At 43.1% G+C, this 22,995-nt stretch overlaps 1 protein-coding gene across 2 annotated transcripts in view; it reads right to left on the bottom strand.

Annotated features, from left to right (window-relative positions):
* Positions 1–3,041: 3,041 nt before the first annotated feature.
* Positions 3,042–22,995, bottom strand: part of Sobp (sine oculis binding protein homolog) — a 176,956-nt gene continuing 157,002 nt past the window's right edge. For both annotated transcript variants that reach the window (XM_070010953.1, XM_070010952.1), the window contains one exon: positions 3,042–4,948. The gene's annotated coding sequence lies outside the window, so the exon portion shown is untranslated. The remainder of the gene's footprint in view (positions 4,949–22,995) is intronic.

Raw genomic sequence — 22,995 nt, forward strand, 5'->3', positions numbered from 1 at the left:
AGCTCAGCCTGGAGCTCACTGAGAGGCTGTATCTTGGTCAGAGAAGCCCATCACCCTCATGACTGTTTTTGGGGCTATGAAATGGGGATGATGAGGATGATGGTGGTTCCTCACTGAGTGATCCCCTAACACACAAGCCACTTTCACAGTAAGTCCCTCCCTTACTAGCGCATGGCACATGGTAATAACTGTTCGTATCACCCGCAGTCAAGAAGAGAGATGAATAGGCACTTTCTAGCTCTGTAGGCTAATTTGCCCTCTACTAATGTGTTCAGGAGTCAAGATTCAAGAGTCATGGCTTGGGCTTTTCTGGGTGGAAATGTGTGATAGTCCTGTGACCTGGATTCAGTGTTCAGCAGAGGGACACAGGGGCAGAGACTAATGCTGACCCCTTCACAGTGGACCTCCCTCCTTTAAACACCAGAAATAAAAGAGAAGAAAAGAAAGAAAAGAGGCTTTCTGCATTAGAGATACATAGCTCTGTGTTTCAGGGCTTACCATGCTCTTTCAACATCACACCAGATCATCAATTGCTCTACCATTTTCAGTTTCAAGGGTGTCTAATAGCTCTTGGAGGAGGCAAAGTTAGGCTGGCCACTGAGTCTGCCTCTGTGGAGCCTTGGTGATATAGGAAGACTGTTTTAGAACAGTACCAGAATGGCCTTGCTCCATTTAAACGGAAGGTATAGACCCCAAAGGAGACACCATCAGTTGTACCCCCAGTGAAATCGCCTTGGTTTTATGAAGGGGTAGCTTGGAAAGTGTACCTTGGAGGGAGTAGCTTTGTTAATAGTAACAATAATAATAGTTCATGATGATAATGACTGAGCCTTTAAATGTGCTGGGCCTTACAAACAAGAAGCAAATAAGCCACCATCTAAAAAAAAAGAAAAAGACACCATCTGCACCCTCAAGGACTTTGCAAACTAGTAAAGGGCAGGGACATGGGCAGGGCTGAATAAGCAGTGTGACTTGTGTTGCAGAAATCATCATGGAGGGAGGAAGGACTGGCTCCAAGAAACTGGGCTGCAGGAATTGCCCAGGGATGAGGAAGACAGAGGCAGCTCCATGTACGATGGCACAAGATGGGGAGAGAGCAGGCCATCAGGAATCAGTTCCTAATTCCCGTGGTGTGTGGGCGAGGCTAACAGCCAGGAGAGGGCGTGGACAAGCCTAGAGGCAGCCAGGGTCAGAGCCTCAGTCCTGGCCTCTGGCAGTGCTCTGTGGGCTGCACAGCTGGCACCGAGGCCCTGCTTGCAGCTCCAGCTGCCCTTCCATACCAGGGAACACCCTACAAAGGAGTGTGGCTCTGCAGAGCTGTGACGCCAACCTCCAGTGGTGTGATTACATAAACCCTAGAAAACATCCAGTCAGAATGCTGATGAGACCAGGCAGGGGTCCGTCCTGAGTACAACCCATCCTCCCATTAATCATCAGATAATGCACACCGACGCCATGAGCTTTACTTTGCTCTGGTCTCCCTCGGCAGAGGACTTGGACCTTGTGTTCTATGTGGGTTTGACAACTGCCAAGACAAACCTAGCCTGATTCAAGCCTCAGGAAATGAAGGGTCTTTGGGGCTTCCCCACATCTAATAAGGTGCTTTTTGGCAAAATGCCTCCCAACACTCACCCTCTGGCTTAACCCAAAATGAGGGGTCACTTTAGGATAAAACCAACTGACTGCCATAAATTTAATGGAAGTAAAAATGGCTCTTTATGAAGATGTCAGCAGCTTTTCTCTGGGTCAGGTGTAAGGCCTGTGGTCTGGTCCCGAACCTCCTGGGTTTGCAACTCACCTGACATGTGGCCATGGATGATTACTAAGTGCACTGAGCTCTGGGTTATTTGTATGAAATACAGGAAAAAGGAAGGCCTTCTTCTTAGGCTTGCTGTGAAAATTAAGTGAGACTGCTATTTATATGTGACCCCGTGCTAGCTTTTGCTTCCACAACTGTTCTATTTCTCTTTACGTGTGGTTTTGATGCCCAAGAGAGTGGCACATTCAGCCATCAGCAGAAGGGGCAGAAGAAAAGGGTGCTGATGGCTAATGAGATGCTGCAGACTCTTTTCTTGTGGAAACAAAGGCACCTTTTGTTTCCAGTAGGGTCAAAATGTTTGCTTGACAATCCTGGACTACAGACAAAAGCAAGATTGATATCCTGGATGACTGTCTGTATGGTCAAGTTCAGATACATAATGCTATCAGGGACTTTGTACCAGACAGCCACGTGGGAGGTGCTTTGGCCCCTGGCACATCCTTTCTGGGCCTGCTTCAGCTAGGTTCACATGGTGTCACTATCACGAACATAACATGCACCAGGAAGCTTGTGGTAGAAAGAAACTGGGTCTCTAGAATCTATGAGATGTTCATTCGCCAGGAGCTGCAGGTGGTGTCTAAGATTTTAACCCATTTATCTTTTGACAAGTGAAATCACTAAGTGCAGGACTCTGGACAAAGTTGGTCTACTTTTCTAGACTTTAGTTTTTTTCAGCTGTAGAAACAGAAGACTGGCCTAGATTTACATTGATTATAACTGGTATCCGTGTACGTTCCACTTTTGGAATTTTCTGTATAACTCATGTAACAAACAAACACAAACCTAGTCCTTCCATGACAAGCTGTGACAAAGGCCTCTCCTGGCCCATGGGGGTGAGGCAGGGTTTGAAATGAGTGGGATGTTTAGGGGATGTTTATATTCATCAGACGATGCTTTTGATTCCAAGCTTCAGAACTGAAAAGCCCAGGACACTTGGAAAGGACAATGGCCTTGGGCCTCTTGGTCCAAGAACTCTTTGAACACCCACCAGGCTGTCAGCAACGATTGTGATTGGCTAACTGGCCTCTGGCACAGATGGTATGGGTGCTGGTCTGCAGAGATGCGTGCCCCACAGCAGCTGAGGGAGGGTCAGAATGCCCCTTGCATCTCATCATCTTTCTTCAAATGCCTCTGGGAAGAGAAATAAGCACTTTGTATAATGCGGAAAATAACAACCATAGTCATAATAATGAGAAAAGCCAAATAAGCACATGTAAGTGCATTTTTTTTCCTTCGAGATTTATTTTTGTTTGATGAATCTGACACCAGTCAGGGAGAGGGGAGAATGTTGTGGCCCAGCAGGACAATGGGCACCCAGAGGGGGGCTGCTGCTTCCTGCTTTGGTGAGTTGGGTGATGTTGGGGTTGGTTGATTGGTTGTGGATGTTTTTTTCTTTTGTTCATGTTTATAAATCTCTCCCAGGCCTTGCGAGCTTTCCCTCCCTCCCGCCTCCCTTCCCCTGCCCCCAAATTTCATTTTTAAAAAGCGAGCTTGCTCGCCAGGTGTGTCCCCCAAGCTCTCGCAGCTCTAATAAATAAGGAGCACCTGTAAAACAGTAGCTTGACTTGTTAAGTGACTGTACAAAGGAGAATATAGAAATACAGTATGTACACGCATCCATGGCCCCAGTGGCGCAAGGTCGATGTGACTCACCAGGGACCTGCCCTCCCACGGTGAACTGCCCAGGCTCCACAGCCTGGGGGGGGGGTAACCTGGACCCCTCCAGAGGGAACAATTGCTTTTGAGTTAGTAAACAGATACACTGAATCACAAGGTGATTTTTTTTAAGTTTTCTTCTCTCTCTCTTTCTCTCGCTCGCTCTCCTTTTTTCTTTTTTTTTTTCTTAATTTTTTCTTTTTTTTCTCTGTACTCATCAGACTGGGGTACTCCACAACTGTCTCACCAACTCAGTGCCAGTACACATGCTCTAGAGGACTCTGGACTTGCAGCTACGACTGTACAAGTGCACACAAGTAAATCTACCCTGTTATCCTCCACCCACTGATTGAGGATCCAATTGCACATTTCTCTTAACCATGACAGGAGAAAGCAAACAGTGAAACAGAATCACAGGCAATCTTTCTCACTTTCTCTCGTTTTTCATTGGTTTGTCCATACCATTCTAATTATCACGAAAGGGCTCTGGTAGAGAGAGATTGTCTCACTGACTTCCTGGATCACCGAAAACCATCACGGTTGAAATTTCATCCGAGTCTTTCGTGTCGCCCAGCAAATATTCCCCCCTCGGATTATTTTACACCTTGAGGGTATTTTGGTCTTCAGTTCAACACTCTTGCTCTGTTCCCAAATGGGGCGCTATTTAGGGGAATTTCAAGAGAAAGCTGAGAAGAATAAACATTTACCGAGTTCTCTTGGCATTCAGTCTCTGAAAAAAACCACAGTATAAACTATCCATGCTGCTTCTTACATCTGTCAAATCGAAAATTAAAAGCCATAAAAGTGTAACACTGAAAATATGGCATCAAAAAGGAGAAAGGTGGCCTTTGTAAAAATAACAAGAAAAGTATATTAGCCAATAAAATATTCTAACTCTTCATTTAAAAGTGCATCCTGGGCTGGACAGAGATGAATCTGAAGTATCAGGACTCCAACACCATCCCTCCCCACCATCAAAACGTGAACAGCATCGGTCCAAAACCATACAATGCAAATCACAATTTTTAGTGTAGCAGCAAAACCACAGCAGTTTTTAAAAAGATTTTAAAAAAGATTTTTCTTTTCCAATCCGTATCATCTTCCAGGAGTCTTGAAGATGGGGCGGGGAGAATACCTACATTGGTCCTTGTGGCTTGTTGGTGTTTTGTTGTGTTGTGTGTGTGTTTTTTTTTAAACCAGGGCGAAATCCCTAAGTTCCTCTGGGGAGAAGCAGAGCTGACGGCAGCAGGAAGGCTGGGCCTGCTTGCTGGGTCCAAGACGTGCTGGCTTCTCTGGGCTGGAGGCCACCGAGGGAGGGCTGCTTCCTCTGAGATGCTTAATGACAGGAAGCGTCTTTATTTGCTTGACTTTTAGCCAGAGGGGGTGGTGAGCTGACCAGCTGGTGTCATTGGATGGCGTGTCATGGTTTACTCCGCACCCTCTCCATGCAAGGTACCCTGGGAATGCTCATTCCTGGGAAAAGAGAAAGGGCCATCAGAATGCACTGGGCCAAGTCTTCTGTTGCCCCCCATTCCCTGCCCAGCGGAGGGGAGCTTGGCCTGAGCCAGGGAGCACCCTCCCCAACCAACAAGAACCCCCACAACAAAGGCAAGGCAACATAGCATGATTTCAACATGACTTTCATTCATGGCCTGCTCTGGACAGTCCTGCCAGCTTTGTGTGAGGAAATGAAACCTGAACCCTCTTTGGAATACCATAATGACAGGCTGTGCCACGCCCTCAACAAAGACCACAGCATCCTTTACCACTCAGTCCCCAGGACTGCAGGCTTAACCAGTGCATAGTCTTGCTAGTCCCCAAGGTCACTCTATAGCCAGTCAAGGACACTCCCCTACTCCCACTCCCATGCCTGAGTTCCAGACCACACCCTGGCACTCCATGTTGCAGATCTGGTATTTTTTTGTGTTTAAAAAAGACCAAGAGATTCACTTTGTAGCAAAGAAAAAGTTACAGTGGATACCATAGCGCTTTCTTTACAAGATTCCTGCAGAGGTGATTAAGCTGGGAGAAAGGCTTGTCTCTCTCTGTAAACCTTACCTGTTAAAGGTGAATCATATCCATCCATTCACAACCAAATCAAACAGGAGTACAGGACTAGAGGACAATAAACCAGACAGGCCTCATGTTGATCAAGGGAAGAAGGTGTAAATAGACTGTTTCAAATCTGTTTTTGGGAACACTTGTCTCCACATTCACCATAGACCTGAGGTTCTGCCTTTTTGTCCTTACTGGTTTGATTTACAACCAGAACCTTGGTCTGAAATACAGCCTCCTTAGGACCATTGGGGATTCCCAGGAAGCAACCACCTGGAAGTCTGCCCAATGAACTGTGAGATCCCTGAGGTCTGGGACTGCAGTGTCTTGCATATTGTCAGGGAATCAGGAGTCCAGACCCTCACAGGTGCTTGACACACGCTGGCAAAATAAATCAGAGCTCTTTTCCATAGTCTTCAAATCGTCTTCTACCCTTTTTTTTTTCCCTTTCCAGCCAATAAATGGGGAATCAGAAATGTGAATGGGTGATATGTGAGGTGGACTTGTAAACATCTTTACAACTATTCAGAACACTGAGCAATCATTTCAGAAAGGTGATAGAATTTAGGACTTGAAGGGACCCCAGAGACAACAGACTACACTTTCCTCATTTTAGAGGGTCTGGAAACTGGCTCAGGGTGTTTGTAACATGAATTTAGCACATGAGAGAGGAGGTCAAATGCCCATTGGGAGGGACTAAGTAGAAGCTTGTGTTTTGAACCCTGCTATCCAAATCCTGGTGTTAACGGCAACGATAATAATCATCAGCCAAAAACAAGGTTTGAAAATCTCAATGTGCACGACAGGAAATGCCTGAGTTCCCCAAATCACATTAAATCACCAGATCAGTGTGCATTTAATATGTATATTAAATAACCAAAGTGAAAATGCAAAACACCACAAATATGCGTTGGGGGTGGAATTACAAGGCCATAGAAACCTTTCCATTTGGCATGGTCAGACTTACTTGGAGATGGGGGTATTTATCTCTGAATAAAGAACTCCAGTGCTCTCTCTCTTTCTCTATGTATATCTTTTGAGAATGAAGGACAAAGAAAGAAGAGATAGAAGAACAAAGCCATCACGAAACAAAGGATGGGAAAGGAGATGCAGAAATGACAGCTGGGAGGAAGACATATGGGTAGCTTCTTCTGGAGCTAAGTTTCTGCAGAGGGAGGGAATTCATCCCCACCTCTGGGCCTGAGACCAAGAGTGACCACATCTTGGAGTCCAAAGGGGCCTCCAAATTCTTTCTTTAAAAGGGAAGATGGGGGGAAAAAAGGTGTTTAACATTTTCTTCCAGTGATTGGGAAACAACACCATTTTTAATTGCTCACTTAAAAAGTGCCATTGCTTTTCCAATGAGCTTTTTTTTTTTAAATGTAATACTACCAAAAGGAAAAAAAGAGTATCTCTCAGATAAGTTTCTTTGTATTCAAATCACCTTTGGACAAAGGCCAAACATGTCCGGCATAATCCTGCTTGGAAAAAAAATTTCCAGGCTTTCATAAGAGGCTGGGAAAACGGGATTATAATAAGAGCCATTCTGGAACCTTAACTACAGCATTTGCCATCCCAAACACTATAATAATCATTATTATTCTCTGGTATCTATTATTGTCTGGTAAATAATATGTGTTTTCCCCAAAAGTTCTAAAGGGTGCAGCTGCACGCCGCTCTATTTTTTGCAGCCCCACTCCCCAAAGCCTCCTCACACAGAGCTTATTTTAAGAGAACCACAGAGTAGACCATTTGTGCCCATCCTTTCCTCTCACTGTAAACTTGCCATGCCTGGGACATTCCCGAAGGCCAGATGGTGGCAGTACAAGCCCCTTTCTGCTGGGAACTTTTGAGGAGGGGGTAGTTCTGAAGCCAGCCTCCTCAGTTCTACTGGTTCTGGCAGGTTCAGAGTGGTCTCCTTGTTGGTGACAGGGACAGAGACTTCAGAATCAGTAACAATGAAGACCGAAGTTTGGGCTACACTTTCTTGATATTTGTGATGGGATCAATGGAAACCAACAAGACAGAGAGGAAGTGACCTTTGGGCTTTAGGAAGTTGGTCTTGGCACCTGCCACCCAGAGGGGCTCTATGGAAACACGCGCCCTCTCCACTTCAGTGTCCTCACCTGTACAAAAAGGAAGTGACTCCAGTGAGACAGATGAGAGTCCAGGGCCAGCATGCCCCTCACTGTGTGACCTCAGGCCCATTCCTTCCTGACCTCTCCCCAAGTCCTCTCCCTGAAATGTGGGCTTGGGTGAGGCTTCCAATGATATCTTCTATGTACCACGTGCTGTGGTAAGGGCTCTGACAAAAGCCAGTCTCAAATATGTAGTATCATCAGCTTGGGCAGCTGGATATTAATATGTTGCCAATATATAAGGAAGTCTACTAATGTCTGGATTTTTGAGCCCAACATTTCACTTAATTTTGTTCTATTAATCTGACATGAGCACACATATGCTCATATCCTCTCTCTCACACACACACATAAACACACATTCAGATATTTCTAGGAGAGAATTTTGGAGTGCCCCTGGATGCAAGAGGCAGGATAACTCACCTCTGATGCATACATAATCCCATGCAAACAAGCCCATATCTTGTACCATGCATATGCCATATATAAGCCTAATACCATTATGCATGGTCTTTATGGGGCACAGGTGGTCAACTGTCTTCAGAATTCCAGGTCTGCCTACCCCTTTTGGCCAGAGGAATGACATGCCCTCTTAAGAAATTATCAGCACACAAGAGTGCTGAGTATTTTCCCATTCCATCAGGGAAGCATTGCTAAGAATGTGATTTTCTTATTCATCTTACGTTATCACAAAGATTGCCCAGAGAACAAAAGTGTACCTGTGAATTGATTTTTTAAAATTCTGTAAAATATCCAAGAAACCAGCTCCCAAAGTAAATGTAGATCCTGAGAACAAATAACAACCCAACCTAGACCTTCTGTGATGTGATACCACCTCTACCTAGAAGCTTGCCTCTGTCAATCTATTCCATGTCCCACCTTTTACTGCCTTTCTCAACTACACTAGTGATTTGCATCATCAAGATCCGGTAGGTCTGTCCTGTCTCCCACATTCAGAAGGCAAGCTCCCTTGTTTATCATATTTACTCCCAGGGGTCTAAAACCCTGTGGCATCAACTCTATCAATTCAAGAAATGCCTGTTGCCAAGTGAACTTGCCTTTGTCCAATTACCCCAGTCCTAGCAGAGATCCACTCAGTTGGGCACGACTGCCCATCACTTATCACAGTTAAATACAGCTATTACGTGCTGGCTGTGGCAACGCTGTTTATCTAGGACAATAATGAGTCCCTGAGGACGAGACTACTCTCAGGTAGCCACAGCTATTCTAGGACACTTACAAGGGCAGAGCCCCATGGTCAATGAACAGAGCCGCCTGCAGCAGCTGATAAACCCTGAGTGTGATGCCAGATAGTGGTCCCCCACTAAGTCCATCCAGGAAGGGTACAGCTTTGCCAAAAGGTGCTTCTCACTTCCTTGACAACCATTGCTTTAGGAAGAGTTTTGAAATGGCTTTGAACAGAATGGAAACATTTTACTTTTGCAGTAAATGACATCTTTTTGTTTGTTTAGGTTCTGGATTTCAACTCAAAGCCTTGTGCTTACAAGGCAGGTGCTCTATCACTTGAGCCACAACCCCAGTCCTTTTTGCTCCTTTGAGAGAGGCAGGCATTTATGCCCAGGCTTACCTAGATCTTGATCCTATTATTTACATTTTCTGAGTAGCTAAGATGACAGGCATGCTCAAGCGTTCCTAACTTTTTCATAGGATCTCACAAATGTTTTGCCCAGGATGGCTTAAAACTACCATCTTCCTGATCTCAGCCTCCTAAGTAGTTATGATTATAGGTGTAAGCCACCACACCCATCAGCACCTCTATGCTTAGAGTTCATTAATTAATGCAAATGATTGAAGAATAGCCCTTCTTTCTAGTATGCTGTGATAGGAAGTGATCGCTGGTAATGAGAGGGTGAGGGGCTGAGGGTTAGCTTCTGCTTGGCTTGGGGCAGGGCTCTGTCTGAATTGCAGCTTTGTCTCCATGGTGCCACTCATCCTGTGGCACTGATAAGCCAAGGCTCATGCATATTTAAGAGCTGTTTAACCACATATAAGGCTTTGCTTAATACTTTTTTTTTTAGAAAGTTTGCTCCTTTAGCTATTTCTCATTTTATTCTTTAATCACAACCATACAAGACCCCTCCCCACTGTTATAACTATCTTTAATTTGTTTTACACATGAAATTTTTGTTTTTCTTTGCTTAATTGGTTCTGTATGTTATATGGAGAGGCCTGAATGTCCCAACAAGTGGTCATTGCTATTTCTTAGTGGCCTCTACAAGTTCCTGAGTGACAAAAGAACTTTGAGCCACAGAAGCCCCTCTGAGCCTCCCTACCTGAAATTCTTTCTGGAACCTAAGTGTATAGGTGAAGAAAAAGACCCCTTTTTAAAAATACCGAGGGATTTCAGGCAAACAGTGTATACTTTTCTTAGAAACATACTGACGTAGGTGGCTATGCCCAGTCTCTCAAAAGAAAAACAAGATAAAGACTTACATGATAAGTTAACGTGAAGTAGAAAGTCTGAAAGAGAAAGCCTGGAGGCTTGCGCCACTGGCTTTCAGGACTAAGCACTTCTTCCTGCGGTTAAGAAAGCTTCAGTCTTCAAAGCAAGGTGGCAGATGTGATCAAGCACCTCTTCATGACAATTATGGCACTAGGCATTTTCTGTGCTACTTCCAGTTGAAAACAAGTAAATTTTGTACTTATTTCTCACACGTGTTTACTTCACAGAAACAAGGCTACTGAAGTGTTTAGTACTGTCTCCATTTACAGACAAACTCCTTGCCAGAAAAGTCAAGTTTTTCTAGCTGAAGATCACCAGCTAAAAAGAAGTAAACATAGCTGGAAATCCAGTTTCCAGAACCCCAAAGTCCAGGCTCCTTCAGGAGAGGGCTGTCTGCAGTCCATATTCATGTCCTCCCTCTTTTACCTTGACAGTGGGCAAGTCACAAAGTCAGAACTGTAAGGGGAAATGTGCAGAGCCTAGCTCTCCTCCTTCCTCCCTCCCTCCCTTCCTCCCTTCCTCCTTCCTTCTTCCTTCCTTCCTTCCTTCCTTCCTTCCTTCCTTCCTTCCTTCCTTCCTTCTCTCCTTCCTTCCTTCTTTGCTTCCTTGCTTCCTTCCTTGCTTCCCATCTTTCCTGGCAGAATTAGGGTTTGAAACTAAGGGCCTCATCATATTTGCTAGTCAGGTATTCTACCATACCATCAGTTCTTTTTACATTATTTTATTTTTCAGTCTAGCAGTTTTTTGTCCAGGGATGGCCTGGGACTGTGATCCTCCTTCCTTGCTTCTCTTATAGCTGGGATTACAGGCATGTGTCACTAGTACCAGCCAAAAGAGTATTTTCACTCAAACTTTATCGAATACTCCAACTAGCTGCTATGTGTTCACATGACCCAGCAGGTCCCTGCTCCCCACTCCCCATCTGTCACTACAGCAGCAGGTGTTACTGGGTCCCTGCTGGTGTGGGAGAGGCCAAGGTACAGAGAAAAAGCCAGAGTGATATTCTTCTGATTTCTACCACATCATCTCTCAAGACAAAGTACCCAGATGTTTGAGTTTATTTCTGTTATCTGAACACAGGCATTTTACATGACAAAGAAAAAACCCCATAGGATCAAGGCAGATTTGTGTGGCAAGTAGCAGACTTTAAGATTTTTATGTGAGGTTTGCAAAAGCAGTCTTTCCCATACTCATTCTTTACAACCAGCCCATTAGTAGAAAGAAAACTTCATACCAGTGGAAACACCATTGTAAAAAGTAGCAGCAGGAATATTGACTTCTCCTCTAAATGGTGAAAGAGATAGGGTGTGTGTTTAATGGCCACTTTCTACAGTTTTTCAGTCCCTGAGCCCAGATGTTCAGGTGTGTCTACTTCTTTCCTGAAACCAACTGCAGGATGTGAAACAGACATGCATGTTGGCAAAATGTGACACTGGTCTTTGGCATGAACTAACTCCAAGTCGGATGAGGCCTTGGGTTCTAATCCTTGCTGTACCACTTAGCAACCTTGATCATTTGGTCTTTCCAGTTACAGCTCTTCTACTTGAAAATAAAATGGAATGGGAGATTTTTTTAACGTGGGATTTTCTGGGGTATGGCTGTGGCTCAACCAATAGAGAATCTGCCTAACAAGCAGGAAGCCCTGACTTCCAAGCCTGCTACTGCCAGAAACAACAGCAAGAAGAAGATGCAGGAGAGATTTTATGAGGGTTTCTGGAATGGCTTTTCCAGCATTTGAGTTAAACAACATGTTTCATGACTTTCCCAGAAGCCGTTCTGGGCTGTGGGGCCACCAGGACAATTCTTATAATAGGTACCTAATCTGGGTGCTGCCAGGTAGCTCCCAGGCATTTTACCTTATGATATTCATGGGGTTATTATCTTCATTTTATATATATATATAATCTTCATTTTGTATATATCTATATTTATCTGTATATCTGTATTTATCTGTATATCTATATTTATCTCCATGTATGTATATATACATATATATATGTAACATACACAATGGTTTTGCATGGAGATTCTGAATTAGACTACTCATCAAGTCACAGCTGCTGATTATTGGTCACATGAACAGGTAAACTCTTCACTTCTACATGACTCAGTCTCCTTTATCTGTAAACTGGGTTTATAAATGAAATCCTACAGTATTATTGTCAGTATATAGTATATGGAACACTGTCTACCTAGACAGTGTTCCAATATTAGTTGATATAATTATCTAATGAATAAATGCAGGACTTAGAACCCTGCCTAACTCCATATATCTGGTTAAGAGAAAATTTCTTCAAATCCAGACAGTTTCACTATAGCCCTGTGTGCGTCCCCCAGGGCATGTGGCCTTTCTAACAGGCTGGTAACTACCATTCCTAGGGACATACCATACAGCCAAACTTTACATATCATTTATCCATTCCTCATGGCAATCTTGTGATGACTCACAACATAGTCACCAGGGTTCAAAGAAGTTAAGTCACTTTCTCCCTCACCTAGTAAATGACTCTACTGGGATCTGAACCCAGGCCAACTCTACTGCAGAGCACAGATTCTTTTTCCACTGAACCATACTTTCACCTCTCTGCTCTACCAGGAGTCTATCGTCACCATAAATGGAACTTCATGAAGTCTACCTAGAAGTGAAAAATGATAAAAAGAATGTCCCCAAGGGTGCCCTTAAAAATACCTGCAGGTCCTGGGAGGCTCTAATTCTGCTTCCAACAAAATGTCTGTGGAAGCTAGAGAAAACAAACTACTTGGGCCTTCCTGCTGCTTTTTCATCCTCAGATAGAGAGCTGAGCATCTATGAGACCTCTCTGCAGCATCTTCATGTCTTTGGTCAGGAAGTCCACTGCTAGGAGACTACCAATCAGCCTTTGTGTAGCTCCCAATATTCTTGCCCCCCCCTGCCCCCCTCCACAAATAAGACAAAGCTATCAGGTAACATTTTGCACCAAGCTCTTCCCCACCCCACTGGCCTCAGCTCAGAGCTGTCGGCTGGTCAAGAGGAGGCACCTGTTTCCATGACAACCAGGGTTGCCAGCATCCCTTCATTGTGCGGGGAACCATCTGTGGGCTGATGGCTGTGAGGTTTTCTTCCACTGTCGGCTGTGATGTCTCCTTTTCTCATGGTGGGACAAGGAAGTTCTTCTATTGTCCTGCTACAATGGCTTTACATACTTAAGACACAGACGAGGCACTAACGCCTCTCACCCTCTACCAATAAGGTTCTAAAATGTTTACACTCCACTGCTGGTAATTAGCCTGTCATCAGAACGCCATGATCAGCTTTAGCAAAGCCAGTCTTTCCTCACTTCCTCTCTGTCTGTGAGCAGCTGCTAAAGTAATTTTCCTCACACACAAATTTCATCCTGTCACTCCTCTGCTCCAGGTTACAGTGATGGAGCCTCATGTCTCAAGGACCAATACTTCCACCTCCTGTCCCACTTTGCTCTTCTCCAGCCTCATGCTCTTTGTCCTCTGTAGCTTAACTCTTTGCTTGACCAAGTAAAACTGGAAGGTCACCCAGCCTGTCCTTTGTTGCATCTGTGCCTTGTCACATCTTGCTTCCTCCCTCATTCCTCCACTCCTGACTGCCAGCCACGTCCCTCTTCCGGAAGAACCTAACTCAGAATTCATCTGCTGTAAGGAACACACCAAGGTAGTTCTTGCACAGAGACACTTCTCATTCACATGCTTGACAAATGCCCGTGCACGCGTTCGGCCAGTCCCTCGGCCAGACGCTGTTACAACATGAGAAATTGGTGCCTGGTCCCTCCTCCGTGAGGCCTGGTGTCTGCTGTTATCAGTTTGCAGCTGCTTCATGACGATTCTAAAAGTGACCTTGAGTCTTTCACAACTCTCTAGTGCCTCAAAATAAGGATCTGTGCAACACTTTCTCCCATTTGTGTGTGGGGGGGAGGGGTGGTGTATGCGCGTGTGCGCGCACCAGTACTCTGGGTCTGGACACTGTACCTTAGCTTTGTCGCCACAAGGCTGGTACTCTACCATTTAAGGCACAGCTCCATTTCTGGATTTTTTGTAGTTTATTGGAGGTAAGAGTCTCACAGACTTTCCTGCCCAGGCTAGCTTCAAAAAGCAATTCTCAGGTCACAGCCTCCTGGGTAGCTAGGATTACAGGCATGAGTCACTGGTACCCAGCACTCTTTCCCCTTTATAGTGTTCTCTCTCCTCCATACTCCTCCCTCCCCCTATGTCTTACTAATACAACAACTATGCAAAGTCAGTGTTAGGGCTGGGAAGGTGGCTCAGTGGTACAGTGCTTGCCTTGCATGCCTGAGGCCCTGGGTTTGATTCCCCAGCACCACATAAGCAAAAAGAAAAAAAAGCCGGAAGTGGTGCTGTGGCTCAAGTGGTAGAGCGCTAGCCCTGAGCTGAAGAGCTGAGGGACAGCGCCCAAACCCAGAATTCAGGCCTCACTACCGGACTCCCCCCCCCCCAAAAATGTAGAACTTCGGGCTGGGAAGGTGGCTCAGTGGTAGAGCGCTTGCCTTGCATGCCTGAGGCCCTGGGTTCGATTCCTCAGTACCACATAAGCAAAAAGAAAAAAGGGGCTGGGAAGGTGGCTCAGTGGTAAAGTGCTTGCCTTGTATGCATGAGGCCCTGGGTTCAATTCCTCAGCACCACATAAGCAAAAAAGCTGGAAGTGGCGCTGTGGCTCAAGTGGTAGAGTGCTCGCCTTAAGTTGAAGAGCTGAAGGACAGCGCCCAGGCCCAGAGTTCAGGCCCTACAACCAGCCAAAAAACAAAACAAAACAAAACAAAACAAAACAAAACAGAAAAAATCTGAAAGTGGCGCTGTGGCTCAAGTGGTAGAGCGCTAGCCTTGAGCTGAAGACCTGAGGGACAGCGCCCAGGCCCAGAATTCAGGCCCCACGACCGGACCCCCCCCCCCAAAAAAAAAGTCAATGTTAGGTATTAGTGTAAAATTGGTATATTACCCTCTACTGCCTCCTCTAGTTTAAATAAGAGTAATAGTTTATTACGTTCTATGGGTTGAAATATATGAATTAGGTATAAATTAAGGAGTAATAGCTGGGTGAGGTTGCTCAAGCCTGTAATCCTAACTACTTGGGAGGTGAAGATCAGGAGATTAAGGTTCAAGGCTAGCGGTGGTAGGAGGTGGAGTGAGCTGTAGAGACTCCATCTCAACCAAGGGCTGTGTATGATATGAGGGCCTGTTCTCTTAGCAATTTAGGCAAACACAAATAGGGGCATTGTAGTCAGGCTGGCCCAGACAAAAAGGGCATTTTTGAGACCTTGTCTCAAAAATAACACAAACAAGCTCAGGAACTGGCTTAAGTGGTAGAGTACTGACCAACCAAATGTGAGGTCTGAGTTCAATCTGCAGTATTGCCACACACATGAAAAAGATTGTTAGGAACCAAATATAGTACTTTAAAATATTCACACACAGAGCTGACACAGAATAAAGTGATCAAGCTGATCAGGCAGAGAGAAGGGTTGTCAAAATCAGGACAAAAACACTGTGGCAAATGAACCATGCAACTGGTGGGCAGGGATAGGAAGGGAAACTGAGGGAAAACAAAGGAAAGGGTGACATAGTCCAAAAAGAATTGTACTCATGGGGCTGGGAAGGTGGCTCAGTGGTAGAGCGCTTGCCTTGCATGCTTGAGGCCCTGGGTTCAATTCCTCAAAAACCGGAAGTGGCACTGTGGCTCAAGTGCTAGAGCGCTAGCTTTGAGCTGAAGAGCTGAGGGATAGCACCCAGGCCCAGAGTTCAGGCCCCACGACCGGACCCCAAAAAAAAAAAAAAGAATTGTACTCATTACCTTACTCGTGAAATGGTAACCTCTCTGTACAATACCTTAATATTAACAATAAAATATTTTAAAAGATCAGAAATAATCTGGAACCAGTGATCCTCAATTTCAGTGCAAGGTTATAATGTTTTTCTACCAAAAAAATTTCAGTGTTTCAATTAGTATTTCAGATTCACATCACTCAAACCTTGAGGAAAATGAAAATAGCCCTTGAGGCCAATATTTATGATGCCATTATATTAATTGGGAGGAATGGGGGTGGGGTGGATCTGGGTATATTTTTGGTTTGGCAAAATCTAGAATATTTGGCATTTGGCTAAAACCAAACTTTATTTTGCCAAAGCACTTTGGTCTTAATTTTAAACCCCATATGATTTTAAGAGAAATTGAATCTATATGTTTCTGACTCATTTACACTTAGCTCATGAAAATGTTGTTTGGTAGGTGTTATTAGATGTCAGATCAAGTTCCGGAGCCTTCTTATACCTTTTATCCCATGGTTCTTACCAAAGCATTGCATTTTGCTACACATAAAAGAGTTTGAGCCCCAGAGGCCTGTAATCAGCTTGAGATTTATAACCTCTGAAGTGTAAATGGATTCTGAGTTTGGAAAGAGTTTTCTCTCTCTTTTTCATGAGTATATACACAGGCTCGTATGTACTACGATAAGGCAGGTTCTTATGTCTGGAGTTCCAAGATGGCTGAAAGATGAACAATAAGGAATTCATTTTATACACCAAACTGTCCTTACATACCAACAAACTGTCCTTAAGACACTCTGGAGGAAAATTATAATACTATAAATTCACATGGACACAAACTAAGATAGAATACGTTAATGGGAAGCTTGCTAATTATTCTTAGAATGAGAAATAAGTGGTTTGAGTTAGAACATTTTACCTTTAGAATCCCAAGGAATTTTTTTAATCACAGGCGATCACTCCTGTTTAGAACTTATTATACATTTTTTAAAAGAAGCTGAATCAACTAAAATGACATTTGAATGAAAACCAGAAGAGCAAGAAGAACGTGCTGTCTGCTGTACTGATTTAACCCGTCAGTAAGATGAAGCCCTCAAATGGTGATCAGATACCACTCAATTATAGTACTCTAGTGGGAGAGGGATTTTGGATAAAGTACTTAAAAATAACTTATAAATATTTAAAGTACAAGCATCTAACAAATCATAATGACAAAGTTTTACATTTAACCACATAGATTCCAAGTATCTTGAAATTACTCTAAATAGGGGTTTAAAATATCAAAAGGGATTGTTGATGGGAAGCAGAAATTCACAGAGAAACTTAAGACCGATCATTCTTGCTCCCACAACACCCAATCTGAACCAGTTTTAAAGTATGCATGTGTAGATTTCTCTAGAAAAAAATATCATGTTACAGTCTGAACTTCCAAAACAAGAGTAGAAGGGTGAAATATAGGGTTTCTCCCTTCTCTCACCAAATGCCCTTTAGCCACTTTGCTCCTAGATAATTTGTTATTGTAGGTTGGCTCAAATTTAAGACAGTAACATTTTAGCAACACTTAGAGAACTAAGCCAGCTGCAAGGAGGATAACATTACATATTGAGACACATGTTATATGGGAATGTCATTCATTTTCAATACCAAAAACATTCTAGGAAAACAAGCCATGCAAATGAGGGAGAGATACACTTTTTAATTGTGTTTTTAGGACCTTAAGTCCAAGTCCATATGAATAAAACCATAAAGCGTATTTCTCTCCTTTATGCATTAAACATTATAAATCACATTCTTACTTTCTTTTCACCCAAAACAATCTGTCATCTAAGACAGGTGTGTGTGTGTGTGTGTGTCTGTGGTAGTGGGTAATGAAACAACTGGCGCTGTGGCACAGCCAAGTGTCTAGTTGAAAATGAAGCTGGAAATGCAAAGCTTTCATTTGCCACAGCCTGTGCAGTGCATGGAAAGCACTTCTGCCTGTGTCTCACCATGATTCTGGGTACATGGTACATCTGCACAGAGTGCTTGTTTGTTTGTTTATTTTATTTTTAGATTGTGATAATTTATTCCTGGGAGTGGCAAACTTAGATTGCTGGGACAGTGAGGGGAGGGAGAGAATGAGCGGGAAAAAGGGAACAGCTGACACTAAGCAAAGAAATGTGCATATCACCCAATGTGGAAGAAATAACTGTATTGTCAAAGCTCATAGAATTCATAAACTTTATAGACCATGATAAAGACAATTTGCCCCATGAAGGTTAGAATGTGTTTGTGACTTTAACTAAGTAACTATCTCACAATACTGTGAAATTTATGTAATCACTTAATCACAATAAAAAATTGCTATAAAAATGATTTGAACTGGAAAAAATGGTAAACTTTTTATCAAAATATAAAAGCAGTAACATTTTCTAAAAAAAAGAGAGAGAGAGATTGCTAGGATATCTTGTCTAACTTCTTTCTAACTAAGGAATAATTAGTTATACGCTCAGGGACTATTTTAAAGCACTAGAGTCCAAATCCCAAGGGTTTTCTGTTGCTGATATTGTTCTTATTGTCACTGTCATTTGGTTTTGGTCCAATCATTGTTCACTAGAATCTCTTAAGTGAACCTTGAAGTAACTTGTGTGCATGCTGTCTCTCTTGGTTGATGGGTGTGTGTCTTCAATGCTGATCATATCCTTTTCTCTCAAGCCTAGTGCTCTGGAAATCCACAAATCTAGAGAAGATCTCTACTTGGTTAGTATACAGAGCTGGCATCTGACTGGTATTTACTCCTCTTCCTTGACAACAGGACTTCATTAAACATAGCTAGTGCTGAACTATTTATCTCTTTAACCTGGTTAGTTTCTTCAGGTGAATCCTCCTTATGCCTTTTGAGGGATATAAAAAAGCTTAAACACACAGAATGTATTACCTTAACATCTACCCCCCACCCCCGACACACACACCACTAAAAGATACAAAGGAATTCTATGCAGGTCACAGTGAAGGAATGGAATTGCCACCCCTTCTCCACTCCTTTGGTACCATATCTTCAATAGAAGAGGCTGAGCAAAGGCATGGTATAGGAGCAGAGGTAAGTGTTCCCTATACGGATTAAGTGTTCCATGCTGCTGTGTGTTTGGTCCCTCAGTCATCTCCACTCCTCTGCAAGGCCTGTCTGCATGAAAGTAGGTGTAAGTGATTGAACCATGATGTTCGCTCAGTGTAGCAAGGAATACCCCATTGGAAAGCAGTCATGGAGCTGATTTCCAAAGCCTTTATGGCTTATTAATAACTGGTCAAACGCCTCTCCCTTCCCAAGTGTACTCTCTCAGGTGAAGATGCACTCTGGGGAGATGGGGGGGATGGGCAGCATTCTCAGACATCACCCCCTTAGTGCCCCAGTGTTTACTGATCTGCCCACTTGATTTTAACTGGTCTGTTCTCAGCCTCATTGACAGGGAAGACCATTTTCTCACAGAATCATGCTCTCTCCCCATGCAGAACAAAATCTGATGCTAGGAAAAATGATTGTTTTTTTTTTTTTGCTTCATTTTTCTTTGTCACCATATGCCTTTGCTAGACTTGGTAATTTGAATTTTTTGCATTGTGTCCCTAAGGCACATATAGCTGCAGTGGTGGTTTTGCAATATTAGATACACAGCAAGAATCTCCCCTCCCTGCAAAAAGAAAAATAGGACTGAGATATAGTTCAGTGGTAGAGCACTTGCCCAGCATGCTCAAGGCTTTGGGTTTGAACCCTACAACTGTGTGTGTGAGGGGAAATTGCCAAAAATAAATAGCGACTTCAAGAGAAATTTACAAGTAATTCAGCTTTCTCAGAAGAACAAGGAATAATGCCAACTGAGATATTGCTCATTAAAAATGTAAGATAATCCTTTAGAGATGCAGAGTCTACTTTCTTTGAAGCCAAAACTCTTCTCAAGAAAATGCTTGCATATCTAAAGCACACGAAACTTTCCATGAAACCTGAGAGGCAGTTGCTGAAAGCTATCCATGGAGACCAGCTTTGAGGAGATGCCCTAGAAGGTCTGGAGCTTATAGCAAGACCAGCATTGTGCCTGCTGGAGCCTGATGGGTCTGTCTTGCTAGTGTGTGGACAGAATGTTTCTTCTACTTTATCAGAGTCCCAGCCCAGCTGAAATTTTAGAAGGTTATGGCTATGTCTGAAAGTAAAAAATACCTGGCCACATGTATCATTTCATATTCTACCACATTTTTAGTGACATAAGTATAAGTCATATGCTTTCACATGCAAATTTGCATCAGTGGATATAGACCCAGCAGCTCACTGGATATGAACCGTTGGGTCTTTCTTCTACAAGAGATCACAGCCAGCTCTATCGTGGGCACACCCCACTCACAAATGTGCATGCCACCAATCTGGTGGCTTCCCAGTGGTTCTTTGAAGTACTTTTGTCTGCATCCTTGTAGAGACAGGCTAATCTTTAACTTAGGGACTGCCACTGGTGAACACTTCTAATCATCAAATATAGGAACAATAATTAACTCAGATCTGGCCTAGGAGCTGAGTACATCCCATGTGCGCTGATTCCCTCTTGGTACTGTTTTTCTTGCTTTAAAAACAAGCATCCATCAGCGTTGTTTTTGAATGTATAGATTTTGTTTCCAATCTTCTCCTAGTCAGTCTGGTCTCTTGGGCTTCTCAACTTAGAAACTAAATTGGCAAAAAAAGTTAACTTGTCACCTCCATCCTTTGGGCCTCAATGAAGCAAATCCTTTACCTTGACACAGTTGTTGAAAGGATCATGATTCCAGGACTACACTAAACTCCAAGAAGCCAAAAATTATAGTTGGCTCCTCCAGTTTCCTCTAAAAACGTAAAATTGAATCTCTACCACTGAGGCCAGAGGAGCATCTTTTTATGTATGTTTCTATGGTTCTAGAAATACAAGAAATTAGGGAGCCACAAAAGTGGGAAGCTGTATAGTCCCAAAAGGATGGGGGTGAAAGAGTTACTCTAGCATACATTGTTTTCCATTGATGATTTAACTGAGAGAGAACATACTATTTCCCGGAAAATTGAGAAGGGAGAGTATTGTCTGTTGATTATCTTCAAACATTTGCAAATGGTTTCTCTAAACTTCCCAATGTACCATAAACAAGTATAACGTACAGAAATTCAGAAAATGTACAAATACAAACAGTTATCCCTCAATCTCCCAAGCAAAGACAAAGAAGGGAATATTTCATTTATAAGTGGAATTCTTTGTGGATACTATAGTTTAGGAAATGTTTATACATTGCTTTTCTTATTATTTGGATTTTTTTCTAGTAACAGAAGCTGCAGAATTGGTATTTTAAATCTTAAAAGTTAAAGATTAAAGGGAAATTTATAAACTTTGAAAATTAACTAAACTTCATTAGTTCTGAATCTGGGTGAAACATCTACCCATTGAAAACATTTGTAGTCATATCAACAAACAAGAATGAATAAGGTCAGGTATCCAGGAACTTCATAAAATGGAAGAAAGGGCTTAGAATTTTCAAAAATCTAACAAATACAAACGACTTCTGTGAAGGCAGCTGTAGCTAGGGGTGGCTAATTTCAAGATACAATCAGTTTTGGATCTATTTTAAATGTTTCCTTTTTAAATAATTATCATACAGTATGAAAAAGGTAGACATGGGGAGAGGAATGACAACTACTGACCAATGTTACTGGAAGACTCACCCATGATAAATCCTACAATGAATCACCAGAAAGCACACAAAAAAATGGCTCAACGGCACCTTACTACCACATCTCAGCCTCTTTTCACTTGCCACCAAAGAATATATACCATTAAAGCAAAGCACAAAGGTAATGCAATCCTTAGTTAGTGGATGCTTTCTGCTTTCCCCAGCTATATGAATGCCTGGGTTTCTGAAGGCCTAGAAGAAAAATAGCACCACATATGCCCAGAAGAGTAAATGTAGCTCCGGAATCAGGAAGGGTCAGGGTGTGAATGAATTATGGCAGGCTGAGCTGTGCTGTGAGCTGACACGGAACTACTGAGGGCAAGAGGGGGTGTGATGTACTGGGGAAGAGATGGTTCTTCTCCACTCTTAAATCTCTTGCCCTGTCACCTCCCTGCAGCCAGTAGAGCCTGAGTATTTCTGACTTTAGAGAGAAACTGTAATTTCCTGGGGGACCTATCCTAACAAGAGCTCTCCAGTCTCAAGAGAAATCAGGCAATTTTGTCATGGCATCTTCTAAAGTTGGCTGAAGCCAAGTTAATAGTTTTAGTGATGATGCTGGCCCATGTATGAGACCCTTTCCTGATTATTTATTCAGAAACAGACCATCTAAGGGGCCATCATGTATCTTAGGCTTTTGTAAGCTTACGTTCCCATGCTACTTCTAGGCTGCCATGACTACTCTTACCCCAACCGTGGTAGTAAAATCTTTCACCCTTCCATTTTTCCTTTAACACTATTTGAGTGAGATGCTAGGATGTGTTTTGAATGACAATTCCCTATCCTTTCTCACTTGCACAAGGTGGTCACTTTTTTTGGTCACGTACCTTCTCATTACTCAAAGCTTTGTCAACCAGATTAAATTCCTCGTGTGAACAAATCAGGGGCATTTTCAACAGAAGTGAGTGTGAGGAGACTAAGGCCATCCGTGTTCAATCAGCAGAACTTACCAACATGAAATCAAGAAGGATGGTGAACTCATGGTTTAGTATGTTGCCCTCACTGACCAAGCTATCAGAGGAAAAGAAAACCTCCAACGATGGTTCTGAGAAACTCTCCTTGCACCACTCACATATCCCACTCAAACATCTGGGGCTGAAATTAGGTATCCATGTAAATGCATCTACTTAAGACAGGTGCTGGCCCCTCCACACAGCTCCTGGCTTTTATGTTCGACCCTCAGAAAGCAATGGCTTAGTGCATTATGGTGTGCTGCTGTCAGTAAAAACAAAACAACAACAAAAAGAATTAAAAAGTGAAGAGTTGGGGAAATCGGTGGTAAGGGTTCAATTCAGCTGTGTTTTCTGTGTTTCAAGAACTTTCTCCCAAAGCAAGTGAATTGGATAAAAGCATTTCAGTAATTAAAGTAA

The sequence above is a fragment of the Dipodomys merriami genome, unplaced genomic scaffold (assembly GCF_024711535.1).
Source record: "Dipodomys merriami isolate MVZ:Mamm:240054 unplaced genomic scaffold, mDipMer1.0.p SCAF_8, whole genome shotgun sequence".
Taxonomy (NCBI): Eukaryota; Metazoa; Chordata; class Mammalia; order Rodentia; family Heteromyidae; genus Dipodomys; species Dipodomys merriami.